The sequence below is a fragment of the Anomalospiza imberbis genome, unplaced genomic scaffold (assembly GCF_031753505.1).
Source record: "Anomalospiza imberbis isolate Cuckoo-Finch-1a 21T00152 unplaced genomic scaffold, ASM3175350v1 scaffold_43, whole genome shotgun sequence".
Classification (NCBI taxonomy): domain Eukaryota; kingdom Metazoa; phylum Chordata; class Aves; order Passeriformes; family Viduidae; genus Anomalospiza; species Anomalospiza imberbis.
Window position 1 is genome coordinate 211,753 of NW_027100039.1, and position 10,977 is coordinate 222,729.

Here is a 10,977-nt window from a genome sequence, read left to right on the forward strand (position 1 = left end):
CTGCACTGCCCCGGGCAAGTGGGAGGGCAACCGGGGCAAGTGGGCAACTGGGAGGGACTGGGCAACTGGGAGGGCAAACCGGGGCAAGTGGGCAACCTGGGAGGGCAACTGGGCAAGTGGGCAACTGGAGGGACTGGGCAACCTGGGAGGGCAACTGGGCAACCTGGAAGGGCAACCTGGGAGGGAAACCGGGAACCTGCGGGGGAGGGGAACTGGGTCAACTGGGATAAACTGGGGTAAACTGGGATAAACTGGGATAAACTGGAATAAACTGGGTTATACTGGGATAAACTGGGATAAACTGGGATAAACTGGGAGGGGAACTGGGTTATACTGGGATAAACTGGGATAAACTGGAATAAACTGGGTTATACTGGGATAAACTGGGATAAACTGGATATAACTGGGATAAACTGGGACAAACTGGGACAAAAACTGGGTTATACTGGGATAAACTGGGATAAACTGGGACAAAAACTGGGATAAACTGGGAGAGGACTGGGATAAACTGGGAGGGGAACTGGGTTATACTGGGATAAACTGGGATAAACTGGGATAAACTGGGATAAACTGGGAGGGGAACTGGGTTATACTGGGATAAACTGGGATAAACTGGGATAAACTGGGAGGGGACTGGGTTATACTGGGATATACTGGGATAAACTGGGATAAACTGGGAGGGGAACTGGGTTATACTGGGATAAACTGGGATAAACTGGGATAAACTGGGATAAACTGGGAGGGGACTGGGTTATACTGGGATAAACTGGGATAAACTGGGAGAGGACTGGGATAAACTGGGAGAGGACTGGGATAAACTGGGATAAACTGGGAGGGGAACTGGGTTATACTGGGATAAACTGGGACAAACTGGGATAAACTGGGATAAACTGGGAGGGGACTGAGTTATACTGGGATAAACTGGGATAAACTGGGAGAGGAACTGGGTTATACTGGGATAAACTGGGATAAACTGGGATAAACTGGGAGGGGACTGGGTTATACTGGGATAAACTGGGATAAACTGGGGGAGGAACTGGGTTTATACTGGGATAAACTGGGATAAACTGGGAGGGGAACTGGGTTATACTGGGATAAACTGGGATAAACTGGGAGGGGACTGGATATACTGGGATAAAAACTGGGATAAACTGGGACAAAACTGGGTTATACTGGGATAAACTGGGATAAACTGGGGGAGGAACTGGGTTATACTGGATAAACTGGGATAAACTGGGAGGGGAATTGGGTTATACTGGGATAAACTGGGGTAAACTGGGATAAACTGGGATAAACTGGGAGGGGACTGGGTTATACTGGGATAAACTGGGAGAGGAACTGGGTTACACTGAGATAAACTGGGATAAACTGGGGTAAACTGGGATAAACTGGGATAAACTGGGAGGGGAACTGGGTTATACTGGGATAAACTGGGATAAACTGGGATAAACTGGGAGGGGAACTGGGTTATACTGGGATAAACTGGGATAAACTGGGATAAACTGGGATAAACTGGGTTATACTGGGATAAACTGGGATAAACTGGGATAAACTGGGACAAACTGGGAGAGGACTGGGATAAACTGGGATAAACTGGGATAAACTGGGATAAACTGGGAGAGGAATTGGGTTATACTGGGATAAACTGGGATAAACTGGGATAAACTGGGATAAACTGGGAGAGGAACTGGGTTATACTGGGATAAACTGGGATAAACTGGGATAAACTGGGTTATACTGGGATAAACTGGGAGAGGAACTGGGTTATACTGGGATAAACTGGGACAAACTGGGATAAACTGGGTTATACTGGGATAAACTGGGATAAACTGGGAGGGGACTGGGTTATACTGGGATAAACTGGGACAAACTGGGAGGGGAACTGGGATAAAACTGGGATAAACTGGGATAAACTGGGATAAACTGGGAGAGGAACTGGGTTATACTGGATAAACTGGGACAAACTGGGATAAACTGGGAGAGGAACTGGGTTATACTGGGATAAACTGGGATAAACTGGGATAAACTGGGAGGAGAACTGGGATAAACTGGGATAAACTGGGAGGGGAACTGGGTTATACTGGGATAAACTGGGATAAACTGGGTTATACTGGGATAAACTGGGAGGGGACTGGGTTGTACTGGGATAAACTGGGTTATACTGGGATAAACTGGGAAGGGACTGGGTTATACTGGGATAAACTGGGATAAACTGGGAGGGGACTGGGATAAACTGGGTTATACTGGGATAAACTGGGAAGGGACTGGGTTATACTGGGATAAACTGGGATAAACTGGGGTTCCCAGTACAGGAAGCCCTGCAATTTCTGGTTTATACTGGTTTGTACTGGTTTATACTGGGACTCACCTCTGCCTCGGAAGCCGCCGCGTCCCCCCCGGGGGCTGAAACCTGTGGGGAACTGGTCAGACTGGGATATACTGGGATGAACTGGGATTGAACTGGGATGGACTGGGATGGACTGGGATGGACTGGGATGAACTGGGATGGACTGGGATGGACTGGGATTGAACTGGGATGGACTGGGATTGAACTGGGATGAACTGGGATTGAACTGGGATGAACTGGGATTGAACTGGGATGGACTGGGATTGAACTGGGATGGACTGGGATGGACTGGGATGAAACTGGGAGAGGGACTGGGTTATACTGGGTTATACTGGGATGAACTGGGATGGACTGGGATGAACTGGGTTATACTGGGATGAACTGGGAGAGGGACTGGGTTATACTGGGTTATACTGGGAGGGACTGGGAGTGGCCCTGGAGGCTCCCAGTGCTCCCAGTTTGGCTCCAATGCCTCTCCCAGTATAACCCAGTTCATCCCAGTCCCTCCCAGTTTGTCCCAGTTCAATCCCAGTTCCCTCCCAGTCCATTCCAGTCCCTCCCAGTTCCTCCCAGTTCCCTCCCAGTCCCTCCCAGTTCAATCCCAATTTATCCCAGTTCCCTCCCAGTTCAATCCCAGTCCATCTCTGTTCCGTCCCAGTTCCGTCCCAGTTTGTCCCAGTTTAACCCAGTTCCCTCCCAGTTCCTCCAGTTCCCTCCCAGTTCCCTCCAGTTTGTCCCAGTTCAATCCCAGTTCCTCCCAGTTCCCTCCCAGTTCCCTCCCAGTTTGTCCCAGTCCATCCCAGTTTGTCCCAGTACGTCCCAGTCCTTCCCAGTTCCTCCCAATTCCCTCCAGTTTCCTCCCAGTTTGTCCCAGTTCCCTCCCAGTCCATCCCAGTTCATCCCGGTCCCTCCCAGTTCATCCCAGTCCATCCCAGTTCAATCCCAGTTCATCCCAGTTCATCCCAGTTCAATCCCAGTTCATCCCAGTCCATCCCAGTCCATCCCAGTTTGTCCCAGTCCATCCCAGTTCCCTCCCAGTTCCTCCCAGTTCCCTCCCAGTTCATCCCAGTCCATCCCAGTTTGTCCAGGCCGTCCCAGTTCCTTCCCAGTTCCTCCCAATTCCCTCCCAATTCCTCCCAGTTTGTCCCAGTTCCCCCTCAATCCATCCCAGTTCCCTCCCAGTTCATCCCAGTTCATCCCAGTTTGTCCCAGTTCCCTCCAGTTCCTCCCGGGTCCCTCCACTTTGTCCCAGTTCATCCCAGTTCCCTCCCAGTTTGTCCCAGTTCCCTCCCAGTTCAATCCCAGTTTATCCCAGTTCCCTCCCAGTCCATCCCAGTTCGTCCCAGTTCCTTCCCAGTTCCTCCCAATTCCCTCCGAGTTCCTCCCAGTTCATCCCAGTTCGTCCCAGTTCCCTCCCAGTTTGTCCCAGTTCCCTCCCAGTTCAATCCCAGTTCCCTCCCAGTTCCACCCCAGTCCATCCCAGTTCATCCCAGTCCATCCCAGTCCATCCCAGTTCATCCCAGTCCATCCCAGTTTATCCCAGTTCATCCCAGTCCGTCCCAGTCCATCCCAGTCCCCTCCCAGTTTGTCCCAGTTCCCTCCCAATCCCTCCCAGTCCCTCCCAGTTTGTCCCAGTTCGTCCCCAGTTTCCATCCCAGTCCCTCCCAGTCCATCCCAGTTCCCATCCCAGTCCCTCCCAGTCCATCCCAGTTTGTCCCAGTTTGTCCCAGTTCCCACCCGGCCTCATCGCCGCTTTCTCCACGCGGGGCTCGCGCGCCTGTGCCGGAACAGGAAGTGACGTCACAACCATGGCTTCCCCCAACAGGACCCCGCGCATGCGCCCATCTTGCCTGACGCTGAAGCCACGCCCACTTCCGGGCGGAAGTGCCCTCAGAGCGCGCCGAGGGGAAATTGAGGCAAAAACCGGGGATTTTGGGTAAAAATGGGGAAATTGGGGTAAAAACCGGGGATTTTGGGTAAAAATGGGGAAATTGGGGTTAAAAATGGGGATTTTGGGTAAAAATGGGGAAATTGGGGTAAAAACCGGGGATTTTGGATAAAAAAATGGAGATTTTGGGTAAAAATGGGGATTTTGGGGTAAAAAATGGGGATTTTGGATAAAAAAATGGAGATTTTGGGTAAAAATGGGGAAATTGGGGTAAAAACCGGGGATTTTGGATAAAAAAAATGGAGATTTTGGGTAAAAATGGGGATTTTGGGGTAAAAAATGGGGATTTTGGATAAAAAAATGGAGATTTTGGGTAAAAATGGGGAAATTGGGGTAAAAACCGGGGATTTTGGATAAAAAAATTGAGATTTTGGGTAAAAATGGGGAAATTTGGGGTAAAAACGGGGATTTTTGGGATAAAAATGGGGATTTTGGGTAAAAATGGGGAAATTGAGGTAAAAAACCGGGGATTTTTGTGGTAAAAATTGGGAAATTGGGGTAAAAATGGGGATTTTGGGGAAAAATGGGGAAATTGGGGTTAAAACGGGGGATTTTGGGTAAAAATGGGGAAATTGGGGTGAAAAATGGGGATTTTGGGTAAAAATGGGGAAATTGGGACAAAAAATGGGGATTTTGGGTAAAAATGGGGAAATTGGGGTAAAAACCGGGGATTTTGGGTAAAAAAATGGGGAAATTGGGGTAAAAAAATGGGGATTTTGGGTAAAAATGGGGAAATTGGGGTAAAAAATGGGGATTTTGGGTAAAAATGGGGAAATTGGGGTTAAAAATGGGGATTTTGGGGAAAAATGGGGAAATTGGGGTAAAAACCGGGATTTTGGGTAAAAATGGGGAAATTGGGGTAAAAAATGGGGATTTTGGGTAAAAATGGGGAAATTGGGGTAAAAACCGGGGATTTTGGGTAAAAATGGGGAAATTGGGGTTAAAAATGGGGAAATTGGGTTAAAAAATGGCGATTTTTGGTAAAAAAAATTTGGTTTCTGGGTAGAACCGCGGTTTTTGGGGTAAACTCGTGGATTTTGGGTAAAAATGGGGAAATTGGGGTAAAAATGGGGATTTTGGGGTTAAAAACCGGGGATTTTGGATAAAAAAATGGCGATTTTGGCTAAAAATGGGGAAATTGGGGTAAAAACCGGGGATTTTGGGTTAAAAAATGGGGAAATTTGGGTTAAAAATGGGGTTTTTGGGTAAAAATGGGGATTTTTGGAAAAAATGGGATTTTTGGGGTTAAAACCGGGGATTTTGGGTAAAAAATGGCGATTTTGGGTAAAAATGGGGAAATTGGGGTTAAAAACCGGGGATTTTGGGTAAAAATGGGGAAATTGGGGTAAAAACCGGGGATTTTGGGGTAAAAATCGGGGATTTTGGGTAAAAATGGGGAAATTGGGGTTAAAAATTGGGATTTTGGGTAAAAATGGGGAAATTGGGGTAAAAACCGGGATTTTGGGTAAAAATGGGGATTTTGGGGTAAAAACCGGGGATTTTGGATAAAAAAAATGGAGATTTTGGGTAAAAATGGGGAAATTTGGGTAAAAACCGGGGATTTTTGGGATAAAAAATGGCGATTTTGGGTAAAAATGGGGAAATTGGGTTAAAAAATGGCGATTTTTGGTAAAAAAATTTGGTTTCTGGGTAGAACCGCGGTTTTTGGGGTAAACCCGTGGATTTTGGGTAAAAATGGGGAAATTGGGGTAAAAAATGGGGATTTTTGGGTAAAAATGGGGAAATTGGGGTTAAAAATGGGGATTTTGGGTAAAAATGGGGAAATTGGGGTAAAAAATGGGGATTTTGGGTAAAAATGGGGAAATTGGGGTTAAAAATGGGGATTTTGGGTAAAAATGGGTAAATTTGGGTTAAAAATGGGGATTTTGGGTAAAAATGGGGAAATTGGGGTAAAAACCGGGGATTTTGGGTAAAAAAAGGGGAAATTGGGGTTAAAAATGGGGATTTTGGGTAAAAATGGAGAAATTGGGGTAAAAACCGGGGATTTTGGATAAAAAAATGGAGATTTTGGGTAAAAATGGGGAAATTTGGGGTAAAAAACCGGGGATTTTTGGGATAAAAATGGCGATTTTGGTTAAAAATGGGGAAATTGGGTTAAAAAATGGCGATTTTGGTAAAAAAATTTGGTTTCTGGGTAGAACCGCGGTTTTTGGGGTAAACCCGTGGATTTTGGGTAAAAAATGGGGAAATTGGGTTAAAAATGGGGATTTTGGGGTTAAAAACGGGGATTTTTGATAAAAAAATGGCGATTTTGGGTAAAAATGGGGAAATTGGGGTAAAAACCGGGGATTTTGGGTAAAATGGGGAAATTGGGGTAAAAACCGGGGATTTTGGGGTAAAAATGGGGATTTTTGGTAAAAATTGGGATTTTTGGGGTAAAACCCGGAGATTTTGGGTAAAAATGGGGAAATTTGGGGTAAAAATGGGGATTTTGGGTAAAAACGGGGAAATTGGGGTAAAAATGGGGATTTTGGGTAAAAATGGGGAAATTGGGGTAAAAATGGGGATTTTGGGTAAAAAATGGGGATTTTTGGGGTTAAAAACCGGGGATTTTGGGTAAAAATGGGGAAATTGGGGTAAAAAATGGGGGATTTTGGGTAAAAATTGGGGAATTTGGGAAAAAAATGGGGATTTTGGGGTAAAAATGGGGAAATTGAGGCGAAAAACCGGGGATTTTGGGTAAAAATGGGGAAATTGGGGTTAAAAACAGGGATTTTGGGTAAAAATGGGGAAATTGGGGTAAAACCCGGGGATTTTGGGTAAAAAAATGGAGATTTTGGGTAAAAATGGGGAAATTTGGGGTAAAAACCGGGGATTTTTGGGATAAAAATGGCGATTTTGGGTAAAAATGGGGAAATTGGGGTTAAAAATGGGGATTTTGGGTAAAAAAATGGGGGAAATTGGGGTAAAAACCGGGGATTTTGGGTAAAAATGGGGAAATTGGGGTAAAAATGGGGATTTTGGGTAAAAATGGGGAAATTGGGGTAAAAAATGGGGATTTTGGGTAAAAATGGGGAAATTGGGGTTAAAAAATGGGGATTTTGGGTAAAAATGGGGAAATTGGGGTGAAAAATGGGGATTTTGGGTAAAAATGGGGGAAATTGGGACAAAAAAATGGGGATTTTGGGTAAAAATGGGGAAATTGGGGTGAAAAATGGCGATTTTGGGTAAAAATGGGGAAATTGGGGTAAAAAATGGGGATTTTGGGTTAAAATGGGGAAATTGGGGTAAAAACCGGGGATTTTGGGGAAAAATGGGGAAATTGGGGTAAAAAACCGGGGATTTTGGGTAAAAATGGGGAAATTGGGGTTAAAAAATGGGGATTTTGGGTAAAAATGGGGAAATTGGGGTAAAAATGGGGATTTTTGGGGTAAAAGCGGGGATTTTTGGTAAAAATTGGGATTTTTGGGGTAAAACCCGGGGATTTTGGGTAAAAACCGGGGATTTAGGGTAAAAATTGGGATTTTTGGGGTTAAAACCGGGGATTTTGGGTAAAACCGGGGATTTTTGGTAAAAATTGGGATTTTTGGGGTAAAACCCGGAGATTTTGGGTAAAAATGGGGATTTTGGGGTAAAAACCGGGGATTTTGGATAAAAAAATGGCGATTTTGGGTAAAAATGGGGAAATTGGGGTAAAAACCGGGGATTTTTGGGATAAAAATGGCGATTTTGGTTTAAAATGGGGAAATTGGGGTTAAAAATGGCGATTTTTGGTAAAAAAATTGGTTTCTGGGTAGAACCGCGGTTTTTGGGGTAAAAACCGGGGATTTTGGGTAAAAATGGGGAAATTGGGGTTAAAAATGGGGATTTCTGGGTGAAACCGGGGATTTTGGGTAAAAAATGGGGATTTTTGGGGTTAAAAATGGGGATTTTGGGTTAAAAATGGGGAAATTGGGGTAAAAAAACGAGGATTTTGGGTAAAAATGGGGAAATTGGGGTAAAAACCGGGGATTTTGGGTAAAAATGGGGAAATTGGGGTTAAAAATGGGGATTTTGGGTAAAAATGGGGAAATTGGGGTAAAAACCGGGGATTTTGGGTAAAAATGGGGAAATTGGGGTAAAAAACGGCGATTTTGGGGAAAAATGGGGAAATTGGGGTAAAAAATGGGGATTTTGGGGTAAAAAATGGGGATTTTGGGGAAAGATGGGGAAATTGGGGTTAAAAATGGGGATTTTGGGTAAAAAATGGGGAAATTGGGGTAAAAACCGGGATTTGGGGTAAAAATGGGGAAATTGGGGTGGAAAATGGCGATTTTGGGTAAAAATGGGGAAATTTGGGGTAAAAATGGGGATTTTGGGTAAAAATGGGGAAATTGGGGTTAAAAAATGGGGATTTTGGGTAAAAATGGGGAAATTGGGGTAAAAATGGGGATTTTGGGTAAAAATGGGGAATTTGGGTTAAAAAATGGGGATTTTGGGTAAAAATGGGGAAATTGGGGTAAAAACCGGGGATTTTGGGTAAAAATGGGGAAATTGGGGTGAAAAACGGGGATTTTGGGTAAAAATGGGGAAATTGGGGTAAAAAATGGGGATTTTGGGGTGAAAAACCGGGGATTTTGGGTAAAAAAATGGCGATTTTGGGTTAAAATGGGGAAATTGGGGTAAAAACCGGGGATTTTGGGTAAAAATGGGGAAATTGGGGTAAAAAATGGGGATTTTGGGGAAAAATGGGGAAATTGGGGTAAAAACCGGGGATTTTGGATAAAAATGGGGAAATTGGGGTAAAAACTGGGGATTTTGGGTAAAAATGGGGAAATTGGGGTAAAAACCGGGGATTTTGGGTAAAAATGGGGAAATTGGGGTAAAAAATGGGGATTTTGGGTAAAAATGGGGAAATTGGGGTGAAAACCGGGGATTTTTGGGATAAAAATGGCGATTGTGGTTAAAAATGGGGAAATTGGGTTAAAAAATGGCGATTTTTGGTAAAAAATTTGGTTTCTGGGTAGAACCGCGGTTTTTGGGGTAAAAATGGGGATTTTGGGTAAAAATGGGGAAATTGGGGTAAAAAATGGGGATTTTTGGGTGAAACCGGGGATTTTGGGTAAAAAATGGGGATTTTTGGGGTTAAAAATGGCGATTTTGGGTAAAAATGGGGAAATTGGGGTTAAAAATGGGGATTTTGGGTAAAAATGGGGATTTTTGGAAAAAAATGGGATTTTTGGGGTTAAAAACCGGGGATTTTGGGTAAAAAATGGGGATTTTGCGGTGAAACCGGGATTTTGGATAAAAAAATGGCGATTTTGGGTAAAAATGGGGAAATTGGGGTTAAAAATGGGATTTTGGGTTAAAATGGGGAAATTTGGGGTAATAACCGGGGAATTTGGGTAAAAATGGGGAAATTGGGGTAAAAACCGGGGATTTTGGGTAAAAATGGGGAAATTGGGGTAAAAACCGGGGAATTTGGGTAAAAATGGGGAAAATGGGGTAAAAAAACGGGGATTTTGGGTAAAAATGGGTAAATTGGGGTTAAAAATGGGGATTTTGGGTAAAAATGGGGATTTTTGGGGTAAAAATGGGGAAATTGGGGTTAAAAATGGGGATTTTGGGTAGAACTGGGGAAATTGGGGTAAAAAATGGGGATTTTGGGTTAAAATGGGGAAATTTGGGTAAAAACCGGGATTTTGGGTAAAAAAATGGGGAAATTGGGGTAAAAACCGGGGATTTTGGGGAAAAATGGGGAAATTGGGGTAAAAAATGGGGATTTTGGGTAAAAATGGGGAAATTGGGGCAAAAACCGGGATTTTGGGTAAAAATGGGGAAATTGGGGTAAAAACCGGGGATTTTGGGTAAAAATGGGGAAATTGGGGTTAAAAATGGGGATTTTGGGTAAAAATGGGGAAATTGGGGTAAAAAATGGGGATTTTGGGGAAAAATGGGGAAATTGGGGTAAAAACCGGGGATTTGGGGTAAAAACCTGGGATTTTGGATAAAAATGAGGATTTTTGGGGTAAAAATGGGGAAATTGGGGCAAAAAACCGGGGATTTTGGGGAAAAATGGGGATTTTTGGAAAAAATTGGGATTTTTGGGGTAAAACCCGGGGATTTTGGGTAAAAAAAATGGCGATTTTGGGTAAAAATGGGGATTTTTGGGATAAAAATGGGGAAATTGGGGTAAAAACCGGGGATTTTGGGGAAAAAACGGGGAAATTGGGGTAAAAACCGGGGATTTTGGGTAAAAATGGGGATTTTGGGTAAAAATGGGGAAATTGGGGTGAAAAATGGGGATTTTGGGTAAAAAATGGGGAAATTGGGGTAAAAACCGGGGATTTTGGGTAAAAATGGGGAAATTGGGGTAAAAACCGGGGATTTTGGATAAAAAAATGGAGATTTTGGGTAAAAATGGGGAAATTTGGGTAAAAAATGGGGATTTTGGGTAAAAATGGGGAAATTGGGGTAAAAAATGGGGATTTTGGGTAAAAACCGGGGAAATTGGGGTTAAAAACGGGGATTTTGGGTAAAAATGGGGAAATTGGGGTTAAAAAATGGGATTTTGGGTAAAAATGGGGAAATTGGGGTAAAAATGGGGATTTTGGGTAAAAATGGGGAAATTGGGGTAAAAAAACGGGGATTTTGGGTAAAAATGGGGAAATTGGGGTTAAAAAATGGGGATTTTGGGTAAAAATGGGGAAATTTGGGGTAAAAACCGGGATTTTGGGGATAA

The 10,977-nt window shown here is 43.9% G+C and overlaps 1 protein-coding gene across 1 annotated transcript in view; it reads left to right on the top strand.

The window, feature by feature from the left end:
* Positions 1-10,977, top strand: part of LOC137466707 (uncharacterized) — a 122,137-nt gene that overhangs the window by 52,121 nt on the left and 59,039 nt on the right. The gene's annotated exons all lie outside the window — the stretch shown is intronic.